The 16,765-nt window shown below is 40.7% G+C and overlaps 1 protein-coding gene across 4 annotated transcripts in view; it reads left to right on the top strand.

Moving 5' to 3' along the window:
* Nucleotides 1-16,765, top strand: part of disp1 (dispatched homolog 1 (Drosophila)) — a 114,521-nt gene that overhangs the window by 47,759 nt on the left and 49,997 nt on the right. The window contains exon 1 of one of the 4 annotated variants that reach the window (XM_061925085.2): nt 12,701-12,885. The exons of the other annotated variants lie outside the window; for them this stretch is intronic. The gene's annotated coding sequence lies outside the window, so the exon portion shown is untranslated. Of the gene's footprint in view, nt 1-12,700; nt 12,886-16,765 lie in introns of those variants that run through there. 4 annotated transcript variants of the gene reach the window in all.

Below are 16,765 nucleotides of genomic sequence, written 5' to 3'. Positions count from 1 at the left end.
AGTGAAGCTTTCTCTTAGTTTCTCTTAGTCCCTGGTCCTGCATGTCAGACCTCCAAAGATTTCTCTTAGTCCCTGGCCATGCATGTCAGACCTCTTAAAGGTTTCTTTTAGTCCATGGCCCTGCATGTCAGACCTCCTAAAGGTTTCTCTTAGTCCCTGGCCATGAATGTCAGACCTCCTAAAGGTTTCTCATAGTCTATGGCCATGCATGTAAGACCTCCTAAAGGTTTCTCTTAGTCCCTGGCCCTGCATGTCAGACTTCCAAATATTTATCTTATTCCCTGGCCCTGCATGTCAGACTTCCAAAGGTTTCTCTTAGTTCCTGGCCCTGCATGTCAAACCTCCAAAAGGTTTCTCTTAGTCCCTGGCCCTGCATGTCAGACCTCCTAAATGTTTCTCTTAGTCCATGGCCATGCATGTCAGACCTCCTAAAGGTTTCTCTTAGGCCCCGTTTACACTAAGGGTATCCAGGGTAAATCACACCTAATTTTATCCGTGTCCACACACAACAATGCCACCGTTTAAGACCTCCGTCCGCCGGCACAACACGACCTAGTACGCATGCGCGGAAAATGCGCACGTCATAGTCACATCCAGTGTTGCTTTGTGTGCAAGTTCTTAAATGTAACTTATCTGAACAATATCCAGTGTTGTGGTATTTCAATTAATTGGAATCCAGTGTGCTGTGGGGCCCTATTGTAGTGAATCACACCTAAGCCATCATAAATTAATCAAATCTTTATTGCACACGAAAGTAAACAATGTGATAAAGAACATTTTACATCAATCAATATTGGGATCTAGATATCTGGTCAGGACACTCCTCACTCTTTTGCCTTCACCTTCATTTTCCATTTGTTTTTGGTGAGTTCGTTGAGATGGTGAGTTCGTTGAGTCCGCGACATACATGATGGACAATAACTGATACAGTCTGCTTTGCCAGTCCAAATGCATTCGGCATTTTCCGTAGTTAGTATTCCCTCGTTGGCCAGGTAATACAAAGCACACGCTATCTTTTTTATCACATCCACGGGAGCTCGCATTCTCGTTGACTCTCCTTCGACAAATGGACAAAGTTTTTCTCTAAGTAAATTCACAGCTGACCTAGACATTGGAAAGTTCTCTTGCCGTCTGAGAAGTGTTGTATCCCAAATAGCTGCAATCGCTTTCTCTTAAGGTATTCATGTGTGATTTCCACAAGCGTCTGTACATGTAGAAGAATGAGAAACACGGCATGTCTGGATGAGTCGCCTTCATATTTCCAGTGTTTACCTCCGAGTTACGAAACCGCCTTATTATGAAGCTGGCTGTGGCGCGTTCTTTCTGACGTCACTTCCTGTGTGGACGCGGTCTTTCTGGCGTCACTTCCTCTCCGAACTCACTTTGTAAACGATCAATTAGTCCATACAAAGCTAAGTGCCGGAGATTCAAGAATTACACGGCTGACTTACCCGTGTAAACATTTGTCCGAGGAGGAGGACCTTAAACGATGGGTTAGTGTGGCTGAAACGGGGCTTAGGCTAAATAATTATTCGTTTAAGGGGTTAAACGACTTAGTGTAGACATGGCCTTAGTAAAGTGAAATGAAGTGAATGATATTTATATAGCGTTTTTCTCTAGTGACTCAACGCGCTTTTACATAGTGAAACCCAATATCTAAGTTACATTTAAACCAGTGTGGGTGGCACTGGGAGCAGGTGGGTAAAGTGTCTTGCCCAAGGACACAACGGCAGTGACTAGGATGGGGAAAGCGGGGATCGAACCTGGAACCCTCAAGTTGCTGGCACGGCCGCTCTACCAACCGAACTATAACCGCCCCCTGGCTATGCATGTCAGACCTCCTAAAGGTTTCTCTTAGTCCCTGGCCATGCATGTCAGACCTCCTAAGGGTTTCTCTTAGTCCATGGCCCTGCATGTCAGACCTCCTAAAGGTTTCTCTTAGTCCCTGGCCATGCATGTCAGATTTCCAAAGGTTTCTGCCAGCAGGATGTGATCTCATAAAGAAAGATGTCCACCCTGAGAGGCCCGCAGAGACATTTGACACACGGATGTGATCTCTCAAGTGTGATCATGCGCTGTAATGCTTGCCAACATTCTTACTTGTTCTGTGTTTGAAACATCAGAACATTCACTAATAATAATCATCATCATCATCATCATAACTCCTTGTAGTTACAGGTGCAAACATGGCCTCATCAGTGGATTGATTTGTTGTAACTCCACTGGAAACAACTCATCAAGTCCTGCTTCTCCATCTTCTTATTCGTCAAAAGTGCCACATTCACACTGGACGGCTTTTGTAGACAAAAAATTTGAGACCCAAAGGAGTCAATTGGATGAAAAATTGGCCTGATTCAGTTTTGTATTTTTAACTTTCTCATGTTTTTGCAAAGGCAGATTTGTGCTATATAAAATGCATCAAAGCAAACGGAGAAGGGTAGGAAGGTGTCAGGAGTGTAAATGTTTCTTACAGTAGAGAAGGGATTCCTATGGCCCCATTCCTGGGTGGATCTCGTGTGAGACGAAGAGGGGGGTTAATCATTTTGCAATGCAGTCTGCTGAAAATGATGGAAAGCACCACTCTGCATAGCAACTGACGCGTGGTCAAAGTCGGAATTGTCACAAAACACATTATGAGAAATTCAACACTCTACTGCCATCTGGTCGCTACAGTGGATAGTGCAACACCCAATTTGTCACATTTCATGTGTCAGGTAAACCGTAACGAGTGGGGCTATATGAATCCCCTTTCTACTGTACCTTCAAAGCTTCAATATGACGAAGATCCTTTTCTTTGCGACAGACTTTTCACTCGTTCTTTTGTTTCGTTCGCCACAACTAACACAATGCAGATGTTGTTAGCCAGCGTAAGAAAGAATTAACGAACGCATGTTTCACGTGGTCCAAACTTTTTTCTGTTATGTAGACAGCCGCTTATGTCCACACCAGTCAGCCAAACCGAGGGCCGTCGACTTAAACGGTTGCAATGTACTGCGTAACCTTGGTAAATGAGCCAAATGTAATAAAGAAAGACCAAGTTCTGGGTAAAAAGAATCAACTGGAGTTTGAGGCCGTAGGAAAACTGTACTTGCTCAAGGGCACTTTAGCGGTAGTCAGGAATACGGATGGAAATGTTTCCGGTTTAGAGTCCACTTTCGATTCTGCTTAATGATTTGGTTGTTTATTGATTCTTTTAACGTTTCTTGTTTTAGATGTAAATATAAACGGAATACAATGATTTGCAAATCCTTTTCAACCCATATTCAATTGAATGCACTACAAAGACAAGATATTTGATGTTCAAACTCATAAACTTTATTTTTTTTTTGCAAATAATAATTAACTTAGAATTTCATGGTTGCAACACGTGCCAAAGTAATTGGGAAGGGCATGTTCACCACTGTGTTACATGGCCTTTGCTTTTAACAACACTCAGTAAACGTTTGGGAACTGAGGAGACACATTTTTTTAAGCTTCTCATGTGGAATTCTTTCCCATTCTTGGTTGATGTACAGCTTAAGTTGTTCAACAGTCCGGGGGTCTTCGTTGTGGTATTTTAGGCTTCATAATGCGCCACACATTTTCAATGGGAGATAGGTCTGGACTACAGGCAGGCCAGTCTAGTACCCGCACCCTTTTACTATGAAGCCACATTGATGTAACACGTGGCTTGGCATTGTCTTGCTGAAATAAGCAGGGGTGTCCATGGTAACGTTGCTTGGATGGCAACATATATTGCTCCAAAACCTGTATGTACCTTTTGTCACACCGCGGTGAGGGAAGTCTTGTCTTGGTTTTTTCTGTCTTGTGATTTACATGTTTTATTTTGAAAAGCAACTCCTCTTGTTTCAGATCACGGGTCCTTCCTCTTGTGTCACCAGTCTGACGTCATTCCTGACCCTTGATTGTTTCCACCTGTTTCCCATTACCCTCCTGTTCTATATAAGCCCGCCTCCCCTTGTTCTGTGCCAGATTGTCTCGAGCTTTCGTGCCTGTCTTGCGTTCCAAGTTCATGTTCATGTCCATGCCTTGCCTTGTCCCACGTCTACGTCCTTGTTTCCAGAATATCCCACGCTGTAATTTTGAATTAACTTTTTCTCCTCCCTCAGAGCGACTTTTGTTATTCAGCCTATTTTCTACCGCAGTGGTGAGTTATAATTTTTTCCTAATGATTTTTCCTCAAAGTTTTTGAGTGATTTTTTTGTTTACATTTATTAGAGTAGTTAGTTTTATAGTCATTATTTTCTTCCTCCTGTTGGAGCGTTTTTTGTCAAAAGTTTTTGATAGCAGATACGGTGCTAAATATAATTGTCCTTATTTTTGTATTTCCTCCTTTTGGAGTGATTTTCGGTTTTTCCCTTTTGGAACATTTTTTCGCTATCTATTGTTGTGATTCATAGTATTTGAATTTACTCTGCTCTGGAGGCTTAAAGAGTTTTTCAAAATAAAAGCTTTATTTAGAATCCCATCTCTGCATCTGAGTCCCTTCCTTCGTCCAAGCCTGACACCTTTCAGCATTAAGGGCGCCTTCACAGATGTGTAAGTTATGCATGTGAAGTGATGTGAAGTGAAGTGAATTGTGAATATATATATAGCTCGGTTGGTAGAGTGGCCGTGCCAGCAACTTGAGCAGCATGAAGTGCTCTAAAACTTGCTGGTAGACGGCTGCGTTGACCCTGGATCTCAGGAAACAGAGTGGACCGACACCAGCAGATGACATGGCACCCCAAACCATCACTGATGGTGGAAACTTTACACTAGACTTCAGGCAACGTGGATCCTGTGCCTCTCCTGTCTTCCTCCAGACTCTGGGACCTCGATTTCCAAAGGAAATGCAAAATTTGCATGGTTGGGTGATGGTTTGGGGTGCCATGTCATCTGCTGGTGTCGGTCCACTCTGTTTCCTGAGATCCAGGGTCAACGCAGCCGTCTACCAGCAAGTTTTAGAGCACTTCATGCTTCCTGCTGCTGACCTGCTCTATGGAGATGGAGATTTCAAGTTCCAACAGGACTTGGCGCCTGCACACAGCGCAAAATCTACCCGTGCCTGGTTTACGGACCATGGTATTTCTGTTCTAAATTGGCCCGCCAACTCCCCTGACCTTAGCCCCATAGAACATCTGTGGGGTATTGTGAAAAGGAAGATGCAGAATGCCAGACCCAAAAACGCAGAAGAGTTGAAGGCCACTATCAGAGCATCCTGGGCTCTCATAACACCTGAGCAGTGCCAGAAACTCATCGACTCCATGCCACGCCGCATTAACGCAGTAATTGAGGCAAAAGGAGCTCCAACCAAGTATTGAGTATTGTACATGCTCATATTTTTCATTTTCATACTTTTTAGTTGGCCAACATTTCTAAAAATCCCTTTTTTGTATTAGCCTTAAGTAATATTCTAATTTTGTGACACACGGAATTTTGGATTTTCATTTGTTGCCACTTCAAATCATCAAAATTAAATGAAATAAACATTTGAATGCATCAGTCTGTGTGCAATGAATAAATATAATGTACAAGTTACACCTTTTGAATGCAATTACTGAAATAAATCAAGTTTTTCAAAATATTCTAATTTACTGGCTTTTACCTGTATATAGCTCGGTTGGTAGAGTGGCCGTGCCAGCAACTTGAGGGTTGCAGGTTCGATCCCCGCTTCCGCCATCCTAGTCACTGCTGTTGTGTCCTTGGGCAAGACACTTTACCCACCTGCTCCCAGTGCCACCCACACTGGTTTAAATGTAACTTAGATATTGGGTTTCACTATGTAAAGCGCTTTTAGTCACTAGAGAAAAAGTGCTATATAAATATAATTCACTTCACACTTATTTGGAAAAAAAGAGAACACAAAGGTGGATTAGCATCAATTAAGTTGAGCTGGAGGTAACATCACCTTACAAAGCCTCCAGTGAGGTCTAAGAGGCACATACGTAGCATAGAAAAAACCTTCTTTTTTTCAAATAAATTTAAGACATTAACATATTCTTTTGTAAAAATTTAGAGTTGATCAATTCCTGCACATACGTAGCATAGAAAAAAAAAAAAAAACTTTTTTGAAAATAAATATAAGATGTTCATTTATTCTTCAGTAGAAATTACAACTTATCTTTTCATATTTGGGGAAAAAAGAAAACAAAAAGGTAGATTGGCATCAATTTAGTTTAGTTTAGAGCTATCATGACCTTGCAACGCCTCCAGTGAGGTCTTAAGAGGCACATACTTAGCATAGAAAAAACGTATTTAAAAATAATAATAAAATAAATAAATAATAAAATAATAAAAGATTAAAAATAAACAATGTATTCTTGTGTAGAATTTAACAAAAATAAAACGTGGAAATTACACGAGAATGTATATTTAGTAACATTTTTAAAACCTAAGAATAGGAATGGGCCGATATTCGATAAGTCAACTATCCATCCATCCATTTTCTACCGCTTATTCCCATTGGGGTCGCCGGGGGCGCTGGAGCCTATCTCAGCTACAATCGGGCGGAAGGCGGTGTACACCCTGGACAAGTCGCCACCTCATCGCAGGGCCAACACAGATAGACAGACAACATTCACACTCACATTCACACACTAGGGCCAATTTAGTGTTGCCAATCAACTTATCCCCAGGTGCATGTCTTTGGAAGTGGGAGGAAGCCGGAGTACCCGGAGGGAACCCACGCAGTCACGGGGAGAACATGCAGACTCCACACAGAAAGATCCCGAGCCCGGGATTGAACCCAAGACTACTCAGGACCTTCGTATTGTGAGGCAGATGCACTAACCCCTCTGCCACCGTGAAGCCCGATAAGTCAACTAAGCGACGATAAATGAAAATGAAGTCGGTAAGGTTTCAAGCGTGGATAAACAACCATTTGTATGCTTCAAAAGCATTCACGCTTTCCTTCGCTTTCTGCAGCTGCACGCGTTTGTGCTATAGCTGAATGAATGAAAAGAAGGGTGAATCACCTTGTCCTTCAAGTGATTTGACTCCTGTGAGGCGAGGCGTGGTCGCGGCACTTATGTTCATATCGAGGTTTGTGTTTTTAATGCGCGTGTTCGCTGAGCAAGACGGTCTGCAAGAGCGGTCACTCTTTTGCATCAGTTTCTGTGGCTATGCATGTTTGTGACACAAATAAACGGTCGTAATAATAACCAATTTATAACTCCCGGCGGTTAGTATTACCGTATTAAATGAAAATACATTCATTCATAGCTACACTTTGATACGGATGGACTTGCGAGCTAGCTTAGATGCTAACATGTAAACACCAGACATTAACATATTTCCCCATTAAGAAACGACATTCCCCAGTCTATACTTGTACGAACACGCCACTGTTTAAACAAGTGACATACAGGTAAAAGCCAGTAAATTAGAATATTTTGAAAAACTTGATTTATTTCAGTAATTGCATTCAAAAGGTGTAACTTCTACATTATATTTATTCATTGCACACAGACTGATCCATTCAAATGTTTATTTCATTTAATTTTGATGATTTGAAGTGGCAACAAATGAAAATCCAAAATTCCGTGTGTCACAAAATTAGAATATTACTTAAGGCTAATACAAAAAAGGGATTTTTAGAAATGTTGGCCAACTGAAAAGTATGAAAATGAAAAATATGAGCATGTACAATACTCAATACTTGGTTGGAGCTCCTTTTGCCTCAATTACTGCGTTAATGCGGCGTGGCATGGAGTCGATGAGTTTCTGGCACTGCTCAGGTGTTATGAGAGCCCAGGTTGCTCTGATAGTGGCCTTCAACTCTTCTGCGTTTTTGGGTCTGGCATTCTGCATCTTCCTTTTCACAATACCCCACAGATTTTCTATGGGGCTAAGGTCAGGGGAGTTGGCGGGCCAATTTAGAACAGAAATACCATGGTCCGTAAACCAGGCACGGGTAGATTTTGCGCTGTGTGCAGGCGCCAAGTCCTGTTGGAACTTGAAATCTCCATCTCCATAGAGCAGCTCAGCAGCAGGAAGCATGAAGTGCTCTAAAACTTGCTGGTAGACGGCTGCGTTGACCCTGGATCTCAGGGTCAACGTTTCCACCATCACTGATGGTGGAAACTTTACACTAGACTTCAGGCAACGTGGATTCTGTGCCTCTCCTGTCGTCCTCCAGACTCTGGGACCTCGATTTCCAAAGGAAATGCAAAATTTGCATGGTTGGGTGATGGTTTGGGGTGCCATGTCATCTGCTGGTGTCGGTCCACTCTGTTTCCTGAGATCCAGGGTCAACGCAGCCGTCTACCAGCAAGTTTTAGAGCACTTCATGCTTCCTGCTGCTGACCTGCTCTATGGAGATGGAGATTTCAAGTTCCAACAGGACTTGGCGCCTGCACACAGCGCAAAATCTACCCGTGCCTGGTTTACGGACCATGGTATTTCTGTTCTAAATTGGCCCGCCAACTCCCCTGACCTTAGCCCCATAGAAAATCTGTGGGGTATTGTGAAAAGGAATATGCAGAATGCCAGACCCAAAAACGCAGAAGAGTTGAAGGCCACTATCAGAGCAACCTGGGCTCTCATAACACCTGAGCAGTGCCAGAAACTCATCGACTCCATGCCACGCCGCATTAACGCAGTAATTGAGGCAAAAGGAGCTCCGACCAAGTATTGAGTATTGTACATGCTCATATTTTTCATTTTCATACTTTTCAGTTGGCCAACATTTCTAAAAATCCCTTTTTTGTATTAGCCTTAAGTAATATTCTAATTTTGTGACACACGGAATTTTGGATTTTCATTTGTTGCCACTTCAAATCATCAAAATTAAATGAAATAAACATTTGAATGCATCAGTCTGTGTGCAATGAATAAATATAATGTACAAGTAACACCTTTTGAATGCAATTACTGAAATAAATCAAGTTTTTCAAAATATTCTAATTTACTGGCTTTTACCTGTATAGTATTCACTTTGAACATAAAGTATGGTTTTGCACAAAGTTGTCGATATAAACTCCACAATGTCTAGTTGAAACAAATGAACACGGACTCCGTTCAACAGGAAGTGAACTCAGGTGACGTCACCTAAACCGGAAATGAAACAACAGATCACCCTTTACAATTGAAAATAAAAGATAAACCTATTTAAACACACAAATAAAAATGGTATGGCTCTTATGAAATCAGAACAATATTTAATGTTTCGTCTGCCATGAAAGTATATTGTGTCTATTTATTTAAGTTATTTTAAAAAACTTGGTTAAAAGATTTTAGTGTGTGTATAGTACTTTTTCAACACAATACCACAATAATAATGATTACAATGATCATTTTTGTCAAAAATAACTTTACTTAGCCATTTTATTTATATGTTTGGTTGTGTATATTTGAGGGTGTCCCACCCCCGCTTTAGCAGAGACAGAACCTATTTATTGCTTGTGGTTGTGATTTTTATTCAAGTGCAACATTTTGCAGACGGAGTACCTTTTATTTGTATTGTTTGTTGTATTTAACTTGGCATTTAAAAGAGTTTACATTTTTAGTTACAAAGTTCAGATATACAAGAAATACAAGTTAATTGCATTATAAATGGTATACTTCCATTATTACTGTGTATTGTCATTACATCAGTGGTTCATTTGCTCTTTAAATAATAATGGCAATAATATTGTTTATCGGCAATTATGTGTCAATCAATATTTGGCCGAGCAAAATTTGTTATCAGCCCAGTCATCTCCCAATGAAATATACAGGTGAAACTCCAAAAAATCTAATATAGGCAAAGGTTTGTTTATATTTACAAAATGTATATATGTCATCGTCTCATGACATCAACTCGAGATATTTCAGGCCTTCTTTTGATTTAAATTTGACAAATATTATTTATATAACCCTTAAACAATCAACCAAAGTGTATTTATATAGCCCTTAATCAATCAATCAAAGTGTATTCATATAACCCTTAATCAACCAAAGTTTATTTATATAGCCCTTAATCAATCAACCCACAGTCTATTTATACAACCCTTAATCAATCAATCAACGTTTATTTATATAACCCTTAATCAACCAAATTTTATTTATATAGCCCTTAATCAATCAACCAAATTTATTTATATAACCCTTATCAATCAACCAAAGTGTATGTGTACAACCAATAATCAACCAAAGTTTATTTATATAACCCTTAATCTATCATTCAAAGTGTATTTATATATCCCTTAATCAACCAAAGTTTATTGATATAGCCCTTAATCAATCGACCAAATGTATTTATATAACCCTTAATCAATCAATCAATGTTTGTTTATATAACCCTTAATCAACCAAATTTTATTTATATAGCCCTTAATCAATCAACCAAATGTATTTATATATCCCTTATCAATCAACCAAAGTGTATGTATACAACCATTAATCAACCAAAGTTTATTTGTATAACCCTTAATCTATCATTCAAAGTGTATTTATATAACCCTTAATCAACCAACGTTTATTTATATAGCCCTTAATCAACCAAAGTTTATTTATATAACCCTTAAACAACCAAAGTTTATTTATATAACCATTAATCAATCAACCAAAGTTCATTTATATAACCCTTAATCAACTAAAGTTTATTTATATAACCCTTAATGAATCAAACAAAGTGTATTTATATAACCCTTAATGAATCAAACAAAGTGTATTTATATAACCCTTAAAGGCCTACTAAAACCCACTACTACCGACCACGCAGTCTGATAGTTTATACATCAATGATGAAATCTTAACATTGCAACACATGCCAATACGGCCGGGTTAACTTACTAAAGTGCAATTTTAAATTTCGCGCGACATATCCTGCTGAAAACGTCTCGGTATGATGACGTCAGCGCGTGACGTCACGGATTGTGGAGGACATTTTGGGACAGCATGGTGGCCAGCTATTAAGTCGTCTGTTTTCATCGCAAAATTCCACAGTATTCTGGACATCTGCGTTGGTGAATCTTTTGCAATTTGTTCAATGAACAATGGAGACAGCAAAGAAGAAAGCTGTAGGTGGGAAGCGGTGTATTGCGGCAGGTGTTGTGCTGGATAACGCACCCACGCCGTAGAATGCACCCCTTGACTGGTGTGCCGGATAACACAGCCGGTGTGTCATTGTTTACATTCCCGAAAGATGACAGTCAAGCTTTACCATTGGCCTGTGGAGAACTGGGACAACAGAGACTCTTACCAGGAGGACTTTGAGTTGGATACACAGACACGGTGCCGTGAGTACGCATGCAGCTGCGGCTTCCAAACATTTGATCGCTTGCCTGTACGTGTGTGCCACAATGTGCATGTCACGTACATAACTTTGGGGACTTTGGGGAAATATATGTGCTGTATGAACTTTGGGGAGGTGAACGGTATTTTGGGCTGTGGGATTGAGTGTGTTGTGCAGGTGTTTGAGTTGTATTGGCGGGTTATATGGACGGGAGGGGGGAGGTGTTTGTTATGCGGGATTAATTTGTGGCATATTAAATATAAGCATGGTTGTGTTGTGGCTAATAGAGTATATATATGTCTTATGTTTATTTACTGTTTTAGTCATTCCCAGCTGAATATCAGGTCCCACCCACCTCTCACAGCATCTTCCCTATCTGAATTGCTCCAACTGCCCTCTAGTCCTTCACTCTCACTTTCCTCATCCACAAATCTTTCATCCTCGCTCAAATTAATGGGGAAATTGTCGCTTTCTCGGTCCGAATCGCTCTCGCTGCTGGTGGCCATGATTGTAAACAATGTGCGGATGTGAGGAGCTCCACAACCTGTGACGTCACGCTACTCGTCTGCTACTTCCGGTACAGGCAAGGCTTTTTATCAGCGACCAAAAGTTGCGAACTTTATCGTCGATGTTCTCTACTAAATCCTTTCAGCAAAAATATGGCAATATCGCGAAATGATCAAGTATGACACATAGAACGGACCTGCTATCCCCGTTTAAAAAAGAAAATCGCATTTCAGTAGGCCTTTAATCAATCAACCAAAATGTATTTATGCAGCCCTTAATCACAAATGTCTCAAAGGGCTGCATAAGCCACAACGACATCCTCAGCTCAGATCTCACATCAGGGCAAGAAAAAACTTAACCCAATGGGAACAAGCAGAAACCTTGGAAGGTACAACATTCTTCCACGCCAAACTCATCCACATATTCTTTATGGATGGATTTTTTTAATTGATTTTCATTGAAGGGGGGCCAAAAAGTGTGGCCGATACTTGTCTATTTGATACAAGGCAAGTAACTGATACTGTTCCCAACACTTTGTATTGCAGTATCATTAGTAGACATGTTGTGGGTTTTCCTTTAATTTCTTCACAAAACGATCACATTTAGAAGCAAATCTCAAAATCATGTCAATCATAAATACATTCCTATCAATATGTCAGCTCTTTGGAATATACAATTACAATGAATGTGGTTGTTGTGTTGCTGCACTATACCCTGAAAGTAATCTGATACCATGTCCTTACAGTAAATACAGAAAGTAATCTGATACCATGTCCTTACAGTAAATACAGAAAGTAATCTGATACCATGTCCCTACAGTAGATACATTACAGGGATGGTGTCGCTGATATTATAGAATATAATAATAATAATTGTAATAATAATACATGCATTATGAGTAAGCGGTAAGCTGCTGTTTGGCAGTGAGAGGGTTAAAGTCGACGCGTGACGTCATGTCCTGCCAGTGAGTTGTGGTCCTGGCAGGTACAGCCCGCCTCCTTCCTGCACAGAAAAGAAACATTCAGTGACGGACATGCTTGGGACTTTCTCGGTTTTTGGTTTGATTCCGTGCTTAGTGCTCCAGAGGACTAGTCCTTGCTGTCCTTCTAGGGTTTGCTGCAAGTCTGCGTTCGGACGCCGCGTGTTATTCGAACACCGAACACACAACGTAACCACGCACGGTAAGAAACGGTTGCTTTTGTTTCTTCGTCTTTTTCTCTACTTTGCCTGCTTCAATGATAATATATGAGCACTTATATGCGGCACTCTCTCTACTTTTATGCTATACTCTGTGTACCTTCATGGTACTGTGTTAGTAGTATCTGTGTACCTTCATGGTACTGTGTTTGTAGTATCTGTGTACCTTCATGGTACTGTGTTTGTAGTATCTGTGAGACATGATGGTGCTGTGTGTCTACTTTTATGGTACAGTGTGTGTACGTTTAAGACACGGTGGTACTGTGTGTGTGTGTGTGTGTGTGTGTATCTTTAAGACAGGATGGTACTTTGTGTGTAGTTTTATGGTACAGTGTGTGTACGTTTAAGACATGGTGGTACAGTGTGTGTGTGTGTGCGTGTGTGTGCGTGTGTATCTTTAGGACAGGATGGTACTTTGTGTGTAGTTTTATGGTACAGTGTGTGTACTTTTACACTGTTTCCGCCGCAGCGGGTGCTCTACCAGGTGAGATAGGTTATAGCTGCATCGCTCGCGGCTCGTCATATACAGGTAAAAGCCAGTAAATTAGAATATTTTGAAAAACTTGATTTATTTCAGTAATTGCATTCAAAAGGTGTAACTTGTACATTATATTTATTCATTGCACACAGACTGATGCATTCAAATGTTTATTTCATTTAATTTTGATGATTTGAAGTGGCAACAAATGAAAATCCAAAATTCCGTGTGTCACAAAATTAGAATATTACTTAAGGCTAATACAAAAAAGGGATTTTTAGAAATGTTGGCCAACTGAAAAGTATGAAAATGAAAAATATGAGCATGTACAATACTCAATACTTGGTTGGAGCTCCTTTTGCCTCAATTACTGCGTTAATGCGGCGTGGCATGCAGTCGATGAGTTTCTGGCACTGCTCAGGTGTTATGAGAGCCCAGGTTGCTCTGATAGTGGCCTTCAACTCTTCTGCGTTTTTGGGTCTGGCATTCTGCATCTTCCTTTTCACAATACCCCACAGATTTTCTATGGGGCTAAGGTCAGGGGAGTTGGCGGGCCAATTTAGAACAGAAATACCATGGTCCGTAAACCAGGCACGGGTAGATTTTGCGCTGTGTGCAGGCGCCAAGTCCTGTTGGAACTTGAAATCTCCATCTCCATAGAGCAGGTCAGCAGCAGGAAGCATGAAGTGCTCTAAAACTTGCTGGTAGACGGCTGCGTTGACCCTGGATCTCAGGAAACAGAGTGGACCGACACCAGCAGATGACATGGCACCCCAAACCATCACCCAACCATGCAAATTTTGCATTTCCTTTGGAAATCGAGGTCCCAGAGTCTGGAGGAAGACAGGAGAGGCACAGGATCCACGTTGCCTGAAGTCTAGTGTAAAGTTTCCACCATCAGTGATGGTTTGGGGTGCCATGTCATCTGCTGGTGTCGGTCCACTCTGTTTCCTGAGATCCAGGGTCAACGCAGCCGTCTACCAGCAATTTTTAGAGCACTTCATGCTTCCTGCTGCTGACCTGCTCTATGGAGATGGAGATTTCAAGTTCCAACAGGACTTGGCGCCTGCACACAGCACAAAATCTACCCGTGCCTGGTTTACGGACCATGGTATTTCTGTTCTAAATTGGCCCGCCAACTCCCCTGACCTTAGCCCTATAGAAAATCTGTGGGGTATTGTGAAAAGGAAGATGCAGAATGCCAGACCCAAAAACGCAGAAGAGTTGAAGGCCACTATCAGAGCAACCTGGGCTCTCATAACACCTGAGTAGTGCCAGAAACTCATCGACTCCATGCCACGCTGCATTAACGCAGTAATTGAGGCAAAAGGAGCTCCAACCAAGTATTGAGTATTGTATTTTTCATTTTCATACTTTTCAGTTGGCCAACATTTCTAAAAATCCCTTTTTTGTATTAGCCTTAAGTAATATTCTAATTTTGTGACACACGGAATTTTGGATTTTCATTTGTTGCCACTTCAAATCATCAAAATTAAATGAAATAAACATTTGAATGCATCAGTCTGTGTGCAATGAATAAATATAATGTACAAGTTACACCTTTTGAATGCAATTGCTGAAATAAATCAAGTTTTTCAAAATATTCTAATTTACTGGCTTTTACCTGTATTTAACGTTAATCCACGATTTTACCGAGCGTTTCACTGACGGTGAGCAGCCTGACGCTGCTTCATTAACACCGCCGCTGTTTGACTCGGGGGCCGGGGCAGACGCACGCAGTAACAGTCACCTGTTACCATACCGACGAGCTAACGTGTCCAGGTTATAACCCTGTTGTCAATAAACACACGTGGAGACGGTACTTCAGATACTGCATTAATACTGAAGCTAAATTGTCCACTGTCCACTGCAGCATGTGAATGCAATGAAAAGAATAAAATCTGAGCCAACCAGCTGTTAAAATGTTGTCCAGGTTAATGTTTTGGCCATTAAAGGCCCTTCATTTCAAGATTTCAACTGTGATCGGCCTTTAAACAGGTGGCTGACCTGTTCAGATGGGTGTAACTGCTACTGGTCAAATAATGTGAAATAGCATTTAATTTTACATGTATGCAATGCCATTTAAATGTAATTATAGATAATAATAATAATTTTAGTAAGATATAAGCCATGAGCACTACACAGCCAGAAAAAAACCTAGACAGGACAAGTAAAAATATTGGGGCAAGTAGGTTTGAGAAGTCGGGCAAGTAGACAAAAACCTTAACGTTGAACCCTGCATGTGTTGAGCTGCTGCCGCTTAAGGTTAGACAGTACTGTACATAGAGCGGTTCTGCTCGTTAGTAATAAATTCTAATGTTGGATGTTCACTCCTTCACACAGATGATGTATGCACTAATTAAAGGGGCAAAGCTTTAAGAGACATTTTAGCTTTTATATTTTATAAGATATATTTTTTGTAAGAACCACAATTAATAAATATATTTCAGTGAATAACTAATTGTTCAAATCTGTATATAAATATGTACATAAAGTGTTGTAATTCTATTCCAACTCCGCGTTCTTCTTGGTCATCGCCGCTGCCACCCCCCGCCCCCCGACCACACCACCACAAATAGATGCCTGTCCTGTGGGAAACACTGTTTTATGGCACAGTGTGTGTAAGTTTAAGACATGGTGGTACAGTGTGTGTGTGTGTGTGTGTGTGTGTGTGTGTGTGTGTGTGTGTGTGTGTGTGTGTGTGTGTGTGTGTGTGTGTGTGTGTATCTTTAAGACAGGATGGTACTTTGTGTGTAGTTTTATGGTACAGTGTGTGTATGTTTAAGACATGGTGGTACAGTGTGTGTACTTTTATAGTACAGTGTATGTATCTGTAAGACATGGTGCTGTGTGTGTACTTTTAAGACATGATGATGCAGTGCGTGTAGTTTTATGATGCAACGTGTGTACTTTTAAGACGTGGTAGTGCTGTGTGTGTAGTATTATGGTACAGTGTGTGTAAAATTAAGACATGGTGGTACACTGGGTGTACTTTTATGGTAAGTGTGTGTATCTGTAAGACATGATGGTACTGTGTTTGTACTTTTATGGTAGTGTGTGTGTGTGTGTGTGTGTGTGTGTGTGTGTGTGTGTGTGTGTGTGTGTGTGTGTGTGTGTGTGTGTGTGTGTGTGTGTGTGTGTGTTAAGACAGGATGGCACAGTATGTGTATATTTTTAAGACATGATGGTGCACTGTGTGTAGTTTTATGGTACAGTGTGTGTAGTTTAATGGTACAGTGTGTGTACTTTTGTGGTTCAGTGTGTGTATATTTAGGACATGATGGTACAATGTGTGTACTTTTATGGCACAGTGTGTGTATCTGTAAGACCTGATGGTACTCTGTGTGTATCTTAAAGACATGATAGCGCTGTGTGTAGTTTTATGG

The sequence above is a fragment of the Nerophis lumbriciformis genome, linkage group LG29 (genome assembly GCF_033978685.3).
Source record: "Nerophis lumbriciformis linkage group LG29, RoL_Nlum_v2.1, whole genome shotgun sequence".
In the NCBI taxonomy this organism is placed as follows: Eukaryota; Metazoa; Chordata; class Actinopteri; order Syngnathiformes; family Syngnathidae; genus Nerophis; species Nerophis lumbriciformis.
Note: the sequence above shows the minus strand (reverse complement) of the source record. Positions and strands in the feature narration are given on the sequence as shown.